This window comes from Hemiscyllium ocellatum, chromosome 5 (assembly GCF_020745735.1).
Source record: "Hemiscyllium ocellatum isolate sHemOce1 chromosome 5, sHemOce1.pat.X.cur, whole genome shotgun sequence".
NCBI lineage: Eukaryota > Metazoa > Chordata > Chondrichthyes > Orectolobiformes > Hemiscylliidae > Hemiscyllium > Hemiscyllium ocellatum.
Window position 1 is genome coordinate 100,444,326 of NC_083405.1, and position 16,321 is coordinate 100,460,646.

The 16,321-nt window shown below is 42.4% G+C and overlaps 1 protein-coding gene across 4 annotated transcripts in view; it reads right to left on the reverse strand.

Moving 5' to 3' along the window:
• The window catches only part of mpp7a (MAGUK p55 scaffold protein 7a), a 419,376-nt gene that overhangs the window by 323,987 nt on the left and 79,068 nt on the right, over positions 1 to 16,321 (reverse strand). For all 4 annotated transcript variants that reach the window (XM_060825040.1, XM_060825039.1, XM_060825038.1 and 1 more), the window contains exon 2: positions 7,283 to 7,374. The gene's annotated coding sequence lies outside the window, so the exon portion shown is untranslated. The remainder of the gene's footprint in view (positions 1 to 7,282; positions 7,375 to 16,321) is intronic.

The following is a 16,321-nucleotide window of genomic DNA, read 5'->3' on the forward strand; positions in this document are numbered from 1 at the left end:
GACCAGATCCGTGACTTCAGGTTGTCATATTCTGAGCAAAAAAATTCAAAGTGCCCAATCATTGCACCATCTACTGGAGTAATGGCAACATTGAAGTTGGAAAATAAAGTAACAAAAACTTTTACATGCTTTTACCATCAAGAATCTCTGCTAGAAAAAAAGGACATTTGACTTTGTTCAGGTGTAATACCAAATTTGACTATTATGCTAGTATTCATTGTTTATGCATACAATAGACACTACAAGTGATTGGAGAACTGTGGTAATGATGGAAACAGCACGTTCGATAAGGATAGGCAAAAACGGAAATGGCAGCGTTTTCAAAGAATCTGAAATGAATCACTTTGTAATATCTAGCTCCAATTAAAACAAACAACTCTGTCATTGGCATGTGAAAGCCTTGTCACAAAATTATTTGGTGCACAATTGCATAGTACAGTTATAATGGGAAGCTATTGTGCAGTGGGATACTATTTATGGGATACTAATCCAGAGACACAGAGTAATTTTCCAGGGATGCATGTTAGAATCCCATTATGATAAATGGTGAAGTTTGAAGTTCATACTTTTTGAAATTTATAAAAAACAGTGGAAACCATATAACTACTCTTGACTATTACTAAAGAGCCATCTGGGGTCACCAGTATTCCTTAGGAATGGAAATCAACTGTCCTGGCCTGGTATGGCCTGTAAGTGGCTGCAGACGAACAGCAATGTGACTGACTCTTAAATTCCTTCTGTCCTATTTGGGACAGACAACAAATGCTGGTCTAGTCAATGAGATCCACAACCTATCAATGAATGAAAAGAACTGTGAAATCAAATGTGATTCAAGAGTGCCGAAGGGTGACCACCTCAGACATCAAGGCAACATTTGACAAAAAAAATCAAGGAGCCTTAGCAAAACTGAAGTTGGTGGCAAAGCAGAGGGAACCCTCACAGAGGGTTGAAATCATAGCAAGCACAAAGGGTGACGGTTATCATTGCTGGACGTCAGTCATGCCAGTGTCAGGACATCACCACAGGAAAGTTCCTCAGGGAAGTCTTTTTGGTCGAACCATCTTCAGCTGCTTCGTAATTGACCTTGCTTTCAAAAAAAGGTCAGAATCATCGATGTTTGTGATGGATTACACAATGTTCCACAGTTCACAAAATCTCAGATACTGATGCAGACCATCTAAAATTACAGCAAGGTATGGGTAATATTCAGGCTTTGGGCTGACGAGCGGCAAGTAATAGTGCCAGGCAATACTATTTTTATCAAAATAAAATCTAACCATCATCCCTTGACATTCAAAAGCAATTCCACTATTGAATTCTACCATGAACATTCTAGGGGTCACCAATGACCAAACACTGACTGTATTCTATAAATAATATGACTACAGGAACAGGTTAAAGGCAAGGAATCCTGCAATGTCTAACTCAGTTAACTTCCAAAGCCAATATGCAAGCTGCAAGTTAGGAATGTGATGGAATACCACAACTTGCCTAGCAGCTCTACCAACATTCAGAGCACAATACCATCCAGAATAAAAAAAAGCTGCTTGATTGGCCACCATCTGCCACCTTTATTATTCACTCCCTTCACCATGAATGCACAGACAGTAGTGTGTACCATTAACAAGATCTGCTCAGCAACTCACCACAAGAGCACTGGTTAGACCGGTGATCTTGATCATCTGGAATAAAATTCTGGAACACATTCCCGAACACCATTTTAAGTATATTGATTCCCCATACACTATAGTGGTTCAAAGGAGCATCCTACCACCACCTTCACAGGTGCAACTGAGATGGGCAATAAATGATGGTCAAATCAGCAACATCTACATCCCCAAAAGGATAAAATGGCATTAGAGCACAATAGGCATATGTTCTAAATTAAAATGTAACATGTCAATGCTTTGGAGCTGCAAAGTTGGCAGAAAGACAATGAATCAAATGGCACATAATTTATTGTGGATTAGTGGTGCTGGAAGAGCACAGCAGTACAGACAGCATCTGAGGAGCAGTAAAATCAACGTTTTGAGCAAAAGCCCTTCATCAGGAATAAAGGCAGAGAACCTGAAGCGTGGAGAGATAAGCTAGAGGAGGGTGGGGTGGGGAGAAAGTAGCATAGAGTACAATAGGTGAGTGGGGGAGGGGATGAAGGTGATAGGTCGGGGGCGGGGAGAGGGTGGAGTGGATAGGTGGAAGGGAAGATAGGCAGGTAGGACAAGTCATGGGGACCATGCTGAGCTGGAAGTTTGGAACGAGGGTGAGGTGGGGGAAGGAGAAATAAGGAAACTGTTGAAGTCCACATTGATGCCCTGGGGTTGAAGTGTTCCGAGGCGGAAGATGAGGCGTTCTTCCTCTGGGGGCCTGGTGGTGAGGGAGCTGCGGTGAAGGAGGCCCAGGGCCTCCATGTCCTCGGCAGAGTGGGAGGGGGAGTTGAAATGTTGGGCCACAGGGCGGTGTCCCGGAAATGTTCCATAAAGCGCTCTGCTAGGAGGCGTCCAGTCTCCCCAATGTAGAGGAGACCGCATCGGGAGCAACGGATACAATAAATGATATTAGTGGATGTGCAGGTAAAAAACTTTGATGGATGTGGAAGGCTCCTCTGGGGCCTTAGATAGAGGTGAGGGAGGAGATGTGGGCACAGGTTTTGCAGTTCCTGCGGTGGCAGGGGAAGTTTCCAAGATTGGAGGGTGGGTTGTGGGGGGGGCGTGGACCTGACCAGGTAGTCATGGAGGGAACGGTCTTTGCGGAAGGCGAAAGGGGTGGGGAGGGTAATAGATCCCTGGTGGTGGGGTCTTTTTGGAGGTGGCGGAAATGTCGGCGGATGATTTGGTTGATGCGAAGGTTGGTAGGGTGGAAGGTGAGCACCAGGGCCGTTCTGTCCTTGTTATGGTTGGAAGGGTGAGGTCTGAGGGCGGAGGTGTGGGATGTGGACGAGACGCGTTGGAGGGCATCTTTAACCACATGGGAAGGGAAATTGCGCTCTCTAAAGGAGGAGGCCATCTGGTGTGTTCTGTGGTGGAATTGGTCCTCCTGGGAGCAGATACGGCGGAGGCGGAGGAATTGGGAATACGGGATGGCATTTTTGCAAGAGGAAGGGTGGGAAGAGGTGTAATCCAGGTAGCTGTGGGAGTCGGTGGGTTTGTAAAAAATGTCAGTGTCAAGTCGGTCGTCATTAATGGAGATGGAGAGGTCCAGGAAGGGGAGGGAGGTGTCAGAGATGGTCCAGGTAAATTTAAAGGTCAGGGTGGAATGTGTTGGTGAAAGTAATGAATTGCTCAACCTCCTCCTGTGAGCACGAGGTGGCGCAAATGCAGTCATCAATGTAGCGGAGGAAGAGATGGGGAGTGGTGCCGGTGTAATTACAGAAGATCGACTGTTCTACGTAGCCAACAAAGAGGCAGGCATAACTGGGGCCCATACGTATGCCCATGGCTACCCCTTTGGTCTGGAGGAAGTGGGAGGATTCAAAGGAGAAATCGTTACGGGTGAGGACAAGTTCAGCCAAACGAATGAGAGTGTCGGTGGAAGGGTACTGTTGGGGACGTCAGGAGAGGAAAAAACGGAGGCCCTGGTCATGGCGGATGGAGGTGTAGAGGGATTGGATATTCATGGTGAAGATGAGGTATTGGGGGATGGGGAAACGGAAGTCTTGGAGGAGGTGGAGGGTGCGGGTGGTGTCTCGAACGTATGTCGGAGGTTCCTGGACTAGGGAGGATAGGACAATGTCAAGGTAGGTAGAGATGAGTTCAGTGGGGCAGGAGCATGCTGAGACAATGGGTCGGCCAGGGTGGTCAGGCTTGTGGATCTTGGGAAGGAGGTAGAACAGGGCAGTGCGGGGTTCCCGGACTATGAGGTTGGAAGCTCTGGGTGGGAGATCTCCTGAGGTGATGAGGTTCTGTATGGTCTAGGAGATGATGGTTTGGTGATGGGGGGAGTGGGGTCATAGTCAAGGGGGCGGTAGGAAGAGGTGTCCTCGAGTTGGCATTTGGCTTCAGCGGTGTAGAGGTCAGTGCGCCAGACTACCACTGCACCCCCTTTATCCGCTGGCTTGATGGCGAGGTTGGGATTGGAGGGTTGCGCGTTGTGAGGGTGAGAGGTTGGAGTCGGGAAGGGGGGTAGACAGGTTGAGGCGGTTAATGTTCCGGCGGCAGTTGGAAATGAAGAGGTCAAGAGCAGGTAATAGGCCAGCACGGGCTGTCCAGGTGGATGCAGTGTGTTGGAGGTGGACGAAGGAGTCCTCGGAAGGTGGGCGGGAGTCCTGATTGTGAAAGTAAGCTTGGAGGCGGAAATGGCGGAAGAAGTGTTTGACGTCGCAGCGTGTATTAAATTCATTGATGCGTGGACGGAGGGGGATGAAGGTGAGTCCTTTGCTGAGGACTGATCGTTTGTCCTCAGTGAAGGGAAGGTCTGGAGGGATGGTGAAAACTCAGCAGGGCTGGGAGCTGGGATCTAGCGTGGGTGTGGAGCTGGGAGTGGGGGCGGAGCGAGTAACTGGAGTGGGTGTGATGGTGGGAGGAATGGGGGTAGTGTCATGAGCAGGGGTGGTGTTCCCCTCAGGGTTCTGGGGGCTGGGAATGGTGACAGTGGGATGTGTGGGGGGTTGTCAGCAGAATGCAGGTGAGTGGCGTTGGTGGGGCGGAAGTGGTGGCAGACACGGCAGTAGGGGTGGTGAAAGTCACTGAGCATGCGACATCAGCGATGATGTGAGGAGCGAAAATGATGTCATGTGTAACACATGAGGAATTGTGAGGGGTGGAAGTGGTTGTGGGAGTGGCCATGATGGGGGCGGAAGTGACATCATCAATCAGCTTGGGGGTGGCAGCTATACTAGCCACATGACTCATGGCATCTGAGCAGTTCCAGAGGACCGGGGGAATCTTCTGGAATGTTTGAGGAGTGCTGGTTATGGAGGTGGGTAAATAAAAGTTTGTTGTTCTTTTACTTTTTTGATGTTTGAGATGGAGTTGAAATACTGTTTGTTGAGAGTATGAATTCTCCTGAGGATGTAGTCCATTGTGGGTACTTTGCAATGCTGACAGAGTGTAGCCCTCAGCTGAGGCAGGGCTGACTGGAGAGAGGTTAGGTGCCGGTGCATTGCTGCAAGTGTGGAGCAGAGGATCTTGAAGGAGAACTGTTGCTGGTGTTTTTGAATCTGTAGTCTGTACTGTTTGTCCTGTTCGGGTCCAAACTCTGCTGATTTAAAGGTGGTCCGGAGTCCATGTGGGATGAGTTGGTTACGGAGGCAGGCACTGAGGAAGCAAATGTGGCTGTGGTAGTGAGTTTGTTTCAGGACATGGTTGAAGAGCTTCAGGGCAGAGGAAATGACCTGGGAGTTGTAGTGGGAGAGGGACTCTGAGATTCATGTTGCGAGAGGAGGAAAACTTCTTCAAGGCAGGCATTCCTAATTTCCAGAAAGTTTAAACTTAATACTGACAGGCTATAAGGGACTTCGGTACAGTGCCAAATCCTACTTCAGTTTTATTAGTGATTAAGAGAAGCATTTCTTCCCGAAGTGGAAATGTATTCTATGTGGTGATTAAAACCCAACTGAGCTTCAGTGAAGTGTACTTGGTGTAGTTTAGCAGAATTATTCATATCCCATTAAATGCATATAAGCTCTGGACTCTTGTTTTCAATCGATCATGAACGACGACATTGGGGGCTACTAACAAGAATGCTCATTGCTTAAAAATCAAACTTTTTTAATTAAAAAACTAATACCTAACATACATCTGAATTTACAAACAACCTACTTAGTTGGATCGTATTGCATAAAAACTTCAAAGTGAGCACAACACAAACTGTCCAGAAAGGCGATCAAAGGGAATGCAGATACTATCACATTAGTCATGATTTTATTGAATGGCACAGCAGGCTTGAGCAGATGAATGGCCAACTCTCACACTCAATCCTTATGAACATCAGGAGTGGGTAAAAGAAAAGCAAGCCAACCATTATCCACGAAGGAGGACAGAGTGGAGGTGTAGGATGAGGAAAGAGAGAGAGAGAGACAGAGACAGAGAGAGAGAGAAATAAACAAGGTCAAGACAAAAAGCAAGCGGGGTAACGACAGCAAAACTTGACCAAATGCATGCCAACATCTACAATTGGAGGCTCTGTGTATTTCTGTTCTGTTCCTCTCCTGCTGCTGCTCTGAGCTCTAAGAAGCATCTGGATGAGTAATTAAAATTGTACACTATAAACGAAGTACAGGTAAATGGGTTCAGAGTAGATTGGTGTTTGTTGGTCAGCATGGACATGGTCAACTGAAAGTCATGTTTCTGTGCAATATGAGTCCATGACTGGTGAAAAGCCCCTGAAGTACAGTCTAAATCAAAGTCTAAACGGAAGCAACAGGACAGCAGAGGGCGCTATACTCCTTAGCAAAATAAATAAATCAAGCTTTTTCTGCAGTTCCCTATATAATGAAATAATTCCAAACCACTGCAAAATCAAAATGGGCTCAGGAGAAAGAAATATTTGTGACATGGTCTGGCTCCTTCAGTATACCTAAGAAAAGTGCTGTAAGCAATAGGTGGGACTTCACTGTTCCTTTGCTGACCTTTGACACAATGAATACAAAGTATATCCAAATAGACCGATTAAATGTGACATTGTTTCAAGACAGACTTAGAATTTAGTAGTCTAAGGGGATGGTGCAATCATTGAGCTGTGTTATCCTGTGGTGTCAGGTTTCTTAAGCATTAGTAGAACTTCATTCATCCAGACAAAATGAAGGTACTTCTATCACAGGACTTGTGGATGGTAGACAATCTTTGAGAAGTCTGGCATGACAGTTATGTTCTGCAGAACTCTCAACCTCTGACCTGGTCACATACCCACAGTGTTTAGATCACCGGTGCAGTTTAGTTTCTGGCAGATGGTAAAAGGTGGGAACCACAAACCCTCAATCCCACGTGCAACTTTCATTAAATGCACACTCTACTAATAATTCAACTCATTGTAAAACTTCAGAACCTTTAAGAATAACAGGAATAGTACTGTGAAACTACAGTTAAAACAGTGAATCATTTATGATAAAAAAAATTCATTCATTGAGAAGACAAACATCATGCTCCTTGCAGGAGACATTTATTTTTAGACCAAGAAAACAAGACCGCATTTCAAATTTACTACAAATTAATTGACATTAAATACTAGTTTCATAATATCTCAGTGGAATACATTTTCCTCCCCCCTCCCCAAGAGAAGTACAAGTGGTAATAACTTCACTTCAAAAGTCTTTTGCTACATGTAAATTGCAAAGGAGATACTGTACCTGAAAACAGGGATGCACAGAGACACAAAAAACGCAAATGTTGAGGTGAAGAGTAAATAGGTTCTGCAATTTTCAACCTGACTTCTGATACACTGTTTTGAAGAGAATGAGAAAAAGTTGCATCAAATTCTGTCCATGTACTTAATTACAAAACAAATGAAAGTTCCTTTTGCTTAATTAATTATTTTGCTCAGAACCTTTTGTCATCCAGTAATAAGAATTAATATGTTTAATAAAAAGATCACAGGAGTGATTTTTGCAATCAATTTGAGTTCAAAGTTAACAAAATCATGTCTCACAAACTTGATTGAGTTTTCTGAAGAAGTAACAAAGAGGATTGAGGAGGATGGTAGAGAAGATCTATATGGACTTCAGTAAGGCATTCGACAAGGTTCCCCATGGGAGACTGGTTAGCAAGGTTAGATCTCACGGAATACAGGGAGAACTAGCCATTTGGATTCAGAACTGGTTCAAAAGGTAGAAGACAGAGGGTGGTGGTGGAAGGTTGTTTTTCGGACTGGAGGCCTGCGACCAGTGGAATGCCACAAGGATCGGTGCTAGGTCCACTACTTTTCGTCATTTACATTAATGATTTTGGACGCAAGTGTAAGAGGTACAGTTAGTAAGCTTGCAGATAACACCAAAACTGGAGGTGCAGTGGACAGCAAAGAGGATGACAACAGGATCTTGATGGGCCAATAGGCTGAGGAGTGGCAGATGGAGTTTAATTCAAATAAATGCGAGGTGCTGCATTTTGAGAAAGCAAATCTTAGCAGGACTTATACACTTAATGGTAAGGTCCTAGGGAGTGTTGCTGAACAAAGAGACCTTGGAGTGCAGGTTCATAACTCCTTGAAAGTGAAGTCGCAGGTAGATAAGATAGTGAAGGCGGCGTTTGGTATGTTTTCCTTTATTGGTCAGAGTATGGAGTACAGGAGTTGGGATGTCATGTTGCAGATGTACAGGTCACTGGTTAGGCCACTATTGGAATATTGCATGCAATTCTGGTCTCCTCCTTATCGGAAAGATGTTGTGAAACTTGAAACGGTTCAGAAAAGATTTACAAGGATGTTGCCAGGGTTGGAGGATTTGAGCTACAGGGAGAGACTGAACACGCTGGGGCTGTTTTCCCTAGAGCGTCGGTGGCTGAGGGGTGACCTTATAGAGGTTTACAAAATTATGAGGGGCATGGATAGGATAAATAGGCAAAGTCTTTTCCCTGGGGTCAGGGAGTCCAGAACTAGAGGGCGTAGGTTTAGGGTGAGAGGGGAAAGATATAAAAGAGACCTAAGGGGCAGTTTTTCGCACAGAGGATGGTACAGGTATGGAATGAGCTGCTAGAGGAAGTGGTGGAGACTGGTACAATTGCAACATTTAAAAGGCATTTGGATGAGTATATGAATAGGAAGGGTTTGGAGGGATATGGGCTGGGTGCTGGCAGATGGGACTAGATTGGATTGGGATATCTGGTCAGCATGGACAGTTGGATGAAAGGGTCTGTTTCCATGCTGTACATCTCTATGACTATGACTTTATAACCGTTGGAATGAACTTCATTCATTCAGTTAAATTTCAAGTATCTACACAAAGAACAAGCCAAAAATGGCATGTAGGTCTATACAACGATCTTTCCAATATTTCAGTAACGTTCAAAAACCTGACCAAAGTTAACTCTAAGATCAAGCACTAAACAGAAAATCAGAAGGAGTTAATGTGTGATTCATGCTGCATTTCACAACAATCTCATGCAATTCTATGGGATAGGAAAAGATGAGCATAGGAGATTTTGTTCTGAAAATAAAGTTAATAGAAAAATACAAATAAATTTAGTTGAATGAGGTTATATCAGCAGAGTATCATAACAAACATTAAAACTGAAAAAGGAGCAATCCTAGATCTTCAACCTCGAAGCCTCCAATCTTAGGGCTATCTGTGTAACAACAGAACTCTTTCAAAGTTGACTCATGATCACACATGACAATAGTCCTCCTTGAGATGTCACATTAATGACAGTGATGTAATGATCAGTTATCAACGGTGGATTAACTCTGCATTAGTAAGATACAAGTTATGAAGCAGACATCAAAACAAATATCTATGCAGTTTGCAGACACAAAGCAGACTCGTTGACATACAGTTTTAAACAGCATTTACACACTAAAGGAATGGGGCACATACAGTAGTAAATTGCATACAATTGCAACATAAATACTCTTCTTCCACTCAAACACATTTAATCACATGACAACTGTAGTTCTCATTTTGATAAAACGCATTTCCAAAGAGAACAAGTTAAATAATACACAAACATCATGCCTTGTTGGCTGAGGTCCCCAGCTGGAGATCAATGTTGTACGTAAATCAGAGAGTTATTCTTCATCACTGAATTAGAATACATTTGATCCTACAGTGTGACCTTCTGGAATTTTGACTCCTACACACAACAGTTCTCAATGTTCAACACTAAGCAGGTGATTATTACACTGACATTTGTATTATTTTCCTTATTGGAAATACATTTTTTTATGTATATGCAAAAGCCAATCACTCTAAACAACAGCTATATAACAATGATAATCTGACAATTTCTGAAATTAATGGTCAAATTCCACCATTTAATCAAACATAGGACTGTCGAGGGGATAAAATGAAAACATGCATTGAAACTCAAAAAGCAGCAAGACCATAATGAGGTAGTGACAATGTAAACTTCACAGATTAAAGTGTACTCTGGACATTAATGTAATGTTAAAGGGTTAAAATGTACGAACTTTCTCCCAGAAGCTGAACATTCTGGAAGTGGGTGGGGGTGACATTCTGTCTCACAGACAGCATGCAGCAATGTGGATGACTATCCTTTGTAATCCACATGTCATTTAGGCAGGTATTTACAACTATTCTATTGCTATTATCGAATTCAACTCTTATTCAGTCCCTTCCATTCAGAAATGCTTTCATAGCCATCCCCAGCCAATCAAACTCATTTGTGTGATCATCCCCCGATACTGGAGCATTTCACACCTATATTGTCTTGGGGAATCAGAGAGTCAGGAAATCGTCTGCGTAACAAGTCCCCAGGATTAGGGTATTTACATTATCTCTGACCTCATCCTACCATTGTACCTGGGGTAACATGTTGTTTTGGCTGGGGAGGGGGACAGAGTGCCTGTGAGCATTACCAACTGACCTCTATGAAGGAGATGTGTTTCCTTGGTTCGGGGCCTCTTTTGACACGACTTCACACACCTGTGACGAAGGTCAAAGTGGGGTCACCTAGCTTGTACAAGCTTTAATAAACTTTAACTGCTTGCAGACATTGACGTGTGCAAATTGCATGTCGTGTGAAACCTTGGCAAAAGAACCTAACAAATAACTTTATGGATTGAAAAAAAAATCAGCAATAAATCTTTCTGGAATAAACTGTTTCTTGATATTAAAGGGACAAAGACAAACTGTTACATAGAGTCTGAAAACAATTAGCCAAGTCTTAGTGAGATTATATAAACAAATCTGCTTTGACATCTGCTTAATAAACAGGATGCTTTATTGCCACAAAGGACAAAGATTTCCATGCAAAAGATTTTGAGGAGGAAAAGGTGTATCCTCGAACAAACAGCTAACATTGAATCTGACAAGGAACAGGGAAGCTGTTTCTGATAAGACAAGCCACAGACTTGAGGTCTCCAGAAACGTAATCAATGCTGGGATGAAAGAATCGATTGAAATATTAATGTCACACTACAAACTTGAAAGGAAAAACTGGCTAAGAATCCAACAGAAGAATAAGTCAGTAGCAGAATTTCAAAGAATGACACTGCACAAAGAGTGAACTCTGGACACTTCCACAGACAGACAGTATTTGTGAAATCCTGGCCAGATTCCATCATTAAATCAGTTAACAGCCAAGTTGTGTTGGGGGGCTTGATTTGATTACTTGGGAGGGGTCTTAGTTTGGTTGCTACATGCAATAATGTTTAAATTATTTCAGTCTTTGATTATCTGTGAGATTTATTTAGAAGTTGCTAAAATAAAGGTAACTTGTGGTGATTTACTGACAAAAGATTAGCATAATGAAGCATCAACTAATTCTTTTTCTGCTGAATAGATTCCTGTTAAAATAAAAAGATCTTAACCTGAATGCCTTCCAAAAACAATTTTCACTTTCCCTTTCAGATCTGCTTAACTGTATTTTCTTTAAACATCTTGACAAGTTAAAGATAAAATACTTTGAATTGGAGAAGCATGGGATTTACAAGCGAAACCCAGCATGGGTTTGTTAAAAGTAATTCATGTCTGACTAACCTGAAGGAAGTAACAGAGAATGCTGAAAGTAACTGCAGAAACTGTGTCTGTACATCTCTGAAAGGCAGTTGAAAATGTATGATGTTACAAGATCGAAGCAGAAAAGCATTAAAGGGGGCAATGGTAAAATAAATATGCAAGTAAGGAATAAAGATGAAGAGGAAGAAAATAGCGATGAATGATTTTTTTTTTAAACTGGAGGTCCTTGGAATTGCCATTAGAACTATTCTCAACTTTGAGGACAATACTGAACTTGGCAAAACCACAAACTTGATGGGGAAACAAGTGAAATGGAAAGATGCAATTTAATGCAGATGAACAAGTAGTAATATACTTTGGAAAGTACAGAACACTGAAAAAAAATTTCAATTTCATTTTTGACACAGCATTGATAGAATAGTATCCTTTGTCACATCTTGTTGAGCTGCAAATCAAATCATTCTCACTTGAACTATTTGAACTTCATTTCCTGTGCATCACATTAAACAAAGTAATCCAATAGCTTCTCTATTACAGTATAAATTTCAAAACCATACGTCATTTGTGTTACCAAGGACATTTCTCATGTATTCAATCATCTCCCCAAGAGAGAGGATTCCTTTCAGCAGCTTGGTCTTGATTTCACAAATTCCATTGGCAGTACTGAGATGAGTTGCACTGGTTTGGGTCTGCTGCCTGCTTTGAATTCTCTGCCAGTTATACTATGTTCAATTCATGCTGAGCCAAATCTACTAATTTGGTCCTTACTATAAAGTACTTGCCTTGGCTGGAAACATACTGTCAACAATTTCTGACTATCAATGAACAATATCCATGCTTCCATACACGCAAACTACACTGTCAGCTGGTGTTTCAAAACAGTAAATAATCCTACCTTACAACTAGTGTTTTCTCTTGTGTATCAGAGACACCATGGAAATTGAAGGGCTTATTGTTTAGTCCTCTGACTAACAATAAGTGGAAAAAGATGAAAATCCTTTGCAGATTCTGATTCAGACCTTCGTCTTCCCAATGGAGAACATAAAACAATCTGGACTATTGTTTATGCTGCCACAATGTTTTTACTTACAATTAATTACCTAATTCATACAGCAGCTGCAATAAGCTGACACAATAATCTAATCTACACTAATGCCCTTTAGGCAAGCAATTCTGTTTCCATACCAAGTCTGGTTGACATGTGACTCCAATCCACAACACTCAACAGTCCACTGAAATGGCCTGGTAAGCCATTTGGTTAAAGGGTAATTAGGAATGGGCAACGCACACCAGCACCACCCACATCCCATGAATAAAAGTAGAAAATAACTGCTATTTGTTTCTCATTTGGAGGAGACACAACAAGACAAATGTATGAAGTATCTCTCAGTTCTGCTTGAAGGCAGGTTGCATAAACACTAATTGGAATATAGAAGAACGAGGCGCAACCACATTGAAACCTACAAGGTTCTTCGAGGACTTGATAGGATAAATACAGAAAGTTTGCTTCTGTTTGTGGGAGCATCTACGATTAGAGTGCAAAACCTCATAATAAGGGGTCAAACATCTAATACAGTGATGAGGAGGAATTTCTTCTGTCAGAATGTACTGACTCTGCGGAATTCTTTATTGTAAAGGACTTTAAAAGCTGTGTCAAGTAAAGGGCTGAAACAGACAGATTGTTTTCATCAGAAAGGGAGTCACAATTTATGGAGAAATGTCAGGAAATTGGAATTGGAAATTATAAAATTCGCCATGACCCCACTGAATGGCAAAACAAAATTGATGGGCTGAATGGCCTAGTTCTGCTTCAATGTCTTAGGGTCTTAAAATGATTCTGAAGCTTCCATTCATGTAAGACTGCTTCTAATACCAGGGAACTCCAAACTAAGGGGTGGAGGGGAAATACACTTACGAGTTTACTCAAAAACAGTTAGTTTTTTTTTGTCATTCATATATTTGCACAAGTAGCTCTGACAGCAGTGATTCTCAGAACCCAAATGAATTTTTGAAGCAATGACAAAGAGATGATGATAGTGAGAAGTTGCAGACTAATTCACTGAACTCCTAAGATTACGGATTTATTCCATAATGCATATTTCCACTATTTTGCTTAAATGTCAAGTGCAATGAACTACTGATACAAAATTTATGGATAAGATTTATCCTCGGCTGCTCCTGGAAGCAAGAAAGGAGGTTGCTAAGCCGCTGGTATGGATATTTGCCTCCTCACTTTCCACAGGAGTCGTACCGGAGGATTGGAAGGAGGCGAATGTTGTTCCACTTTTAAAGAAGGGTAATGGGGAAATCTCTGGCAATTATAGACCAGTCAATCTCACGCCTGTGGTCAGCAAAGTTGTGGAAAAAATTCTGAGGAATAGGATTTATAACTATTTGACAAAGCATAGTGTGATTAAAGGCAGTCAGCATAGCTTTGTGAGGGGCAGATCATGCCTCACAAATCTTATGGAGTTCTTTGAGGAGGTGTCAAGACAGGTCGATGATGGTCGAGTAGTGGATGTGGTGTATGTGGATTTCAGCAAGGCATTTGACAGGGTTCCCCATGGTAGGCTCATTCACAAAGTCAGGTAGTATGGGATACAGGGAGATTTGGCTATCTGGATTCAGAATTGGCTGGCTGACAGAAGGCAGAGAGTGGTTGTAGATGGAAAGTATTCTGCCTGGAAGACAGTGTTTAGAGGTGTGCTGCAGGATTCTGTTCTTGGGCCTCTGCTCTTTGTAGTTTTTATAAATGACTTGGATGAGGAGGTTGAGGGTTAGTAAATTTGCAGATGACACAAAGGTTGGACGTGTCGTCGATAGTATCGAGAGCTATTGCAGGCTGCAGCACGACATAGACAGGATGCAGAGCTGGGCTGAGAAATGGCAGATGGAGTTCAACCTGTATAAATGCAAAGTGATGCATTTTGGAAGGTCGAACTCAAATGCTGAATATAGGATTAAAGACAGGATTCTTGGCAGAGTGGAGGAACAGAGGGATCTGGGTGTGCAAGTACACAGATCCCTCAAAGTTGCCACCCAAGTGGATAGGGTTGTTAAGAAAGCACATGGTGCTTTGGCTTTCATTAACAGGGGTATCAAGTTTAAGAGCCGTAATGTTTGCTGCAGCTCTACAAGTCCCTAGTGAGACCACACTTGGAATATTGTGTCCAGTTCTGGTTGCCCTACTATAGAAAAGATGTGGAGGCTTTGGAGAGGGTGCATAGAAGGTTTATCAGGATGCTGCCTGGACTGGAGGGCTTGCCTTATGAAGAAAGGCTGAATAAGCTCGGACTTTTCTCTGGAGAGAAGGAGGAAGAGAGGAGACCTGATCGAGGTATACAAGGTAATGAGAGGAATACATATAGTCAATAGCCAGAGAGTTTTCCCCAGGGCAGGATTGACTGGTACGAGAAGTCATAGTTTGAAGATATTAGGAGGAAGGTATAAAGGAGACATCAGAGGTAGGTTCTTTACACAGAGAGTTGTGAATACATGGAATGCATTGCCAGCTGACGTGGTGAAAGCAAAGTCATTGGTGGCATTTAAGCAACTGCTGGACATGCACATGGATAGCCCTGAGTTGAGGGGTGCATAGGTCAGTTACTATATTTTACATTAGGATCAAGTCTCGGCACAACATCGTGGGCCTGTTCTGTGCTGTATGTTTCTATGTTCTATGAGAGAGCAAGAGTAACTAAGCGTATCCTATTCAGGTGTTACCCTGGAGTCACTTGATTCTGGCTTCAGGTCCCACTCCAAGACTTCAATTGAAAACTCAAAGTGAACACTTCTGTCACCACTAGCAACCACCATCTTTCAAATTATAAGTTGTCAGGTTTTGCTTGCCGTCTCAGATACACATTCAAAATCTTATTGCACCACCTGAAGAAGTACAAGGGAATTATTCCTGGTCTCCAGTTTAAGAATTTTTCCTCAGATTTAGACAACAGGTTATCTGGTCAGGATCCTGTTGTTGTTTGTGGAAGATTTCTGCCCACAGATAGGGGGCCACATTTCCAACATTACAACAGTGACTACACTGAAAAAATATTTAATTAGCTACAAGTGCTTTGAGACATCCAGTGGTCTTTCAATTTCTTTACTGACTTCCAAGTCATTGTGCTGAAAACTAAACATTTTCAAGATTAGATTCACAAGTGTTAGGTGCACTAGTCAGAGGGAAATGGGTCTGGGTGGGTTACTCTTCGGAGAGTCGGTGTGGACTTGTTGGGTCGAAGGGCCTGTTTCTACACTGTAGGGAATCTAATCTAATCTAAGATGAATAACAGAATGAAGGATTCAAGATTGGAGATCATTTGGGCTATTTGATCATGTGGATGATAATATACCTGAAATTAGGGGAAAGAAAAGGGGGATGTGGATGATAACTTGGGACAAAATAAGCCATTTCCATGTAATTCTAGGTCACAAATGACATTTGAAATACCAACAAGTTGCATTTAGTAAATGCTTCCTGTTTTTGGAAAAAAAAAGGTGACAATTCATTTGCCTGTCATAGCATTCAGGAGAAAGGGTTCTGACAAATTCTGCTGGGAAATCCATCATACTGTGCTCAACAACAATGGTCGAACCAGTGATCACATCTGGATGTGAAAACTGTATTAGAGATACCAACTGTTAAACGTGCATGTGTTTAATGATCTGATTGTAAGGGCAAGCCTTCGCTACGAACAGAAGAAATGTACTATGTAGACATTTCCAATATAGATGATTTTTATGACATATGTCATATTG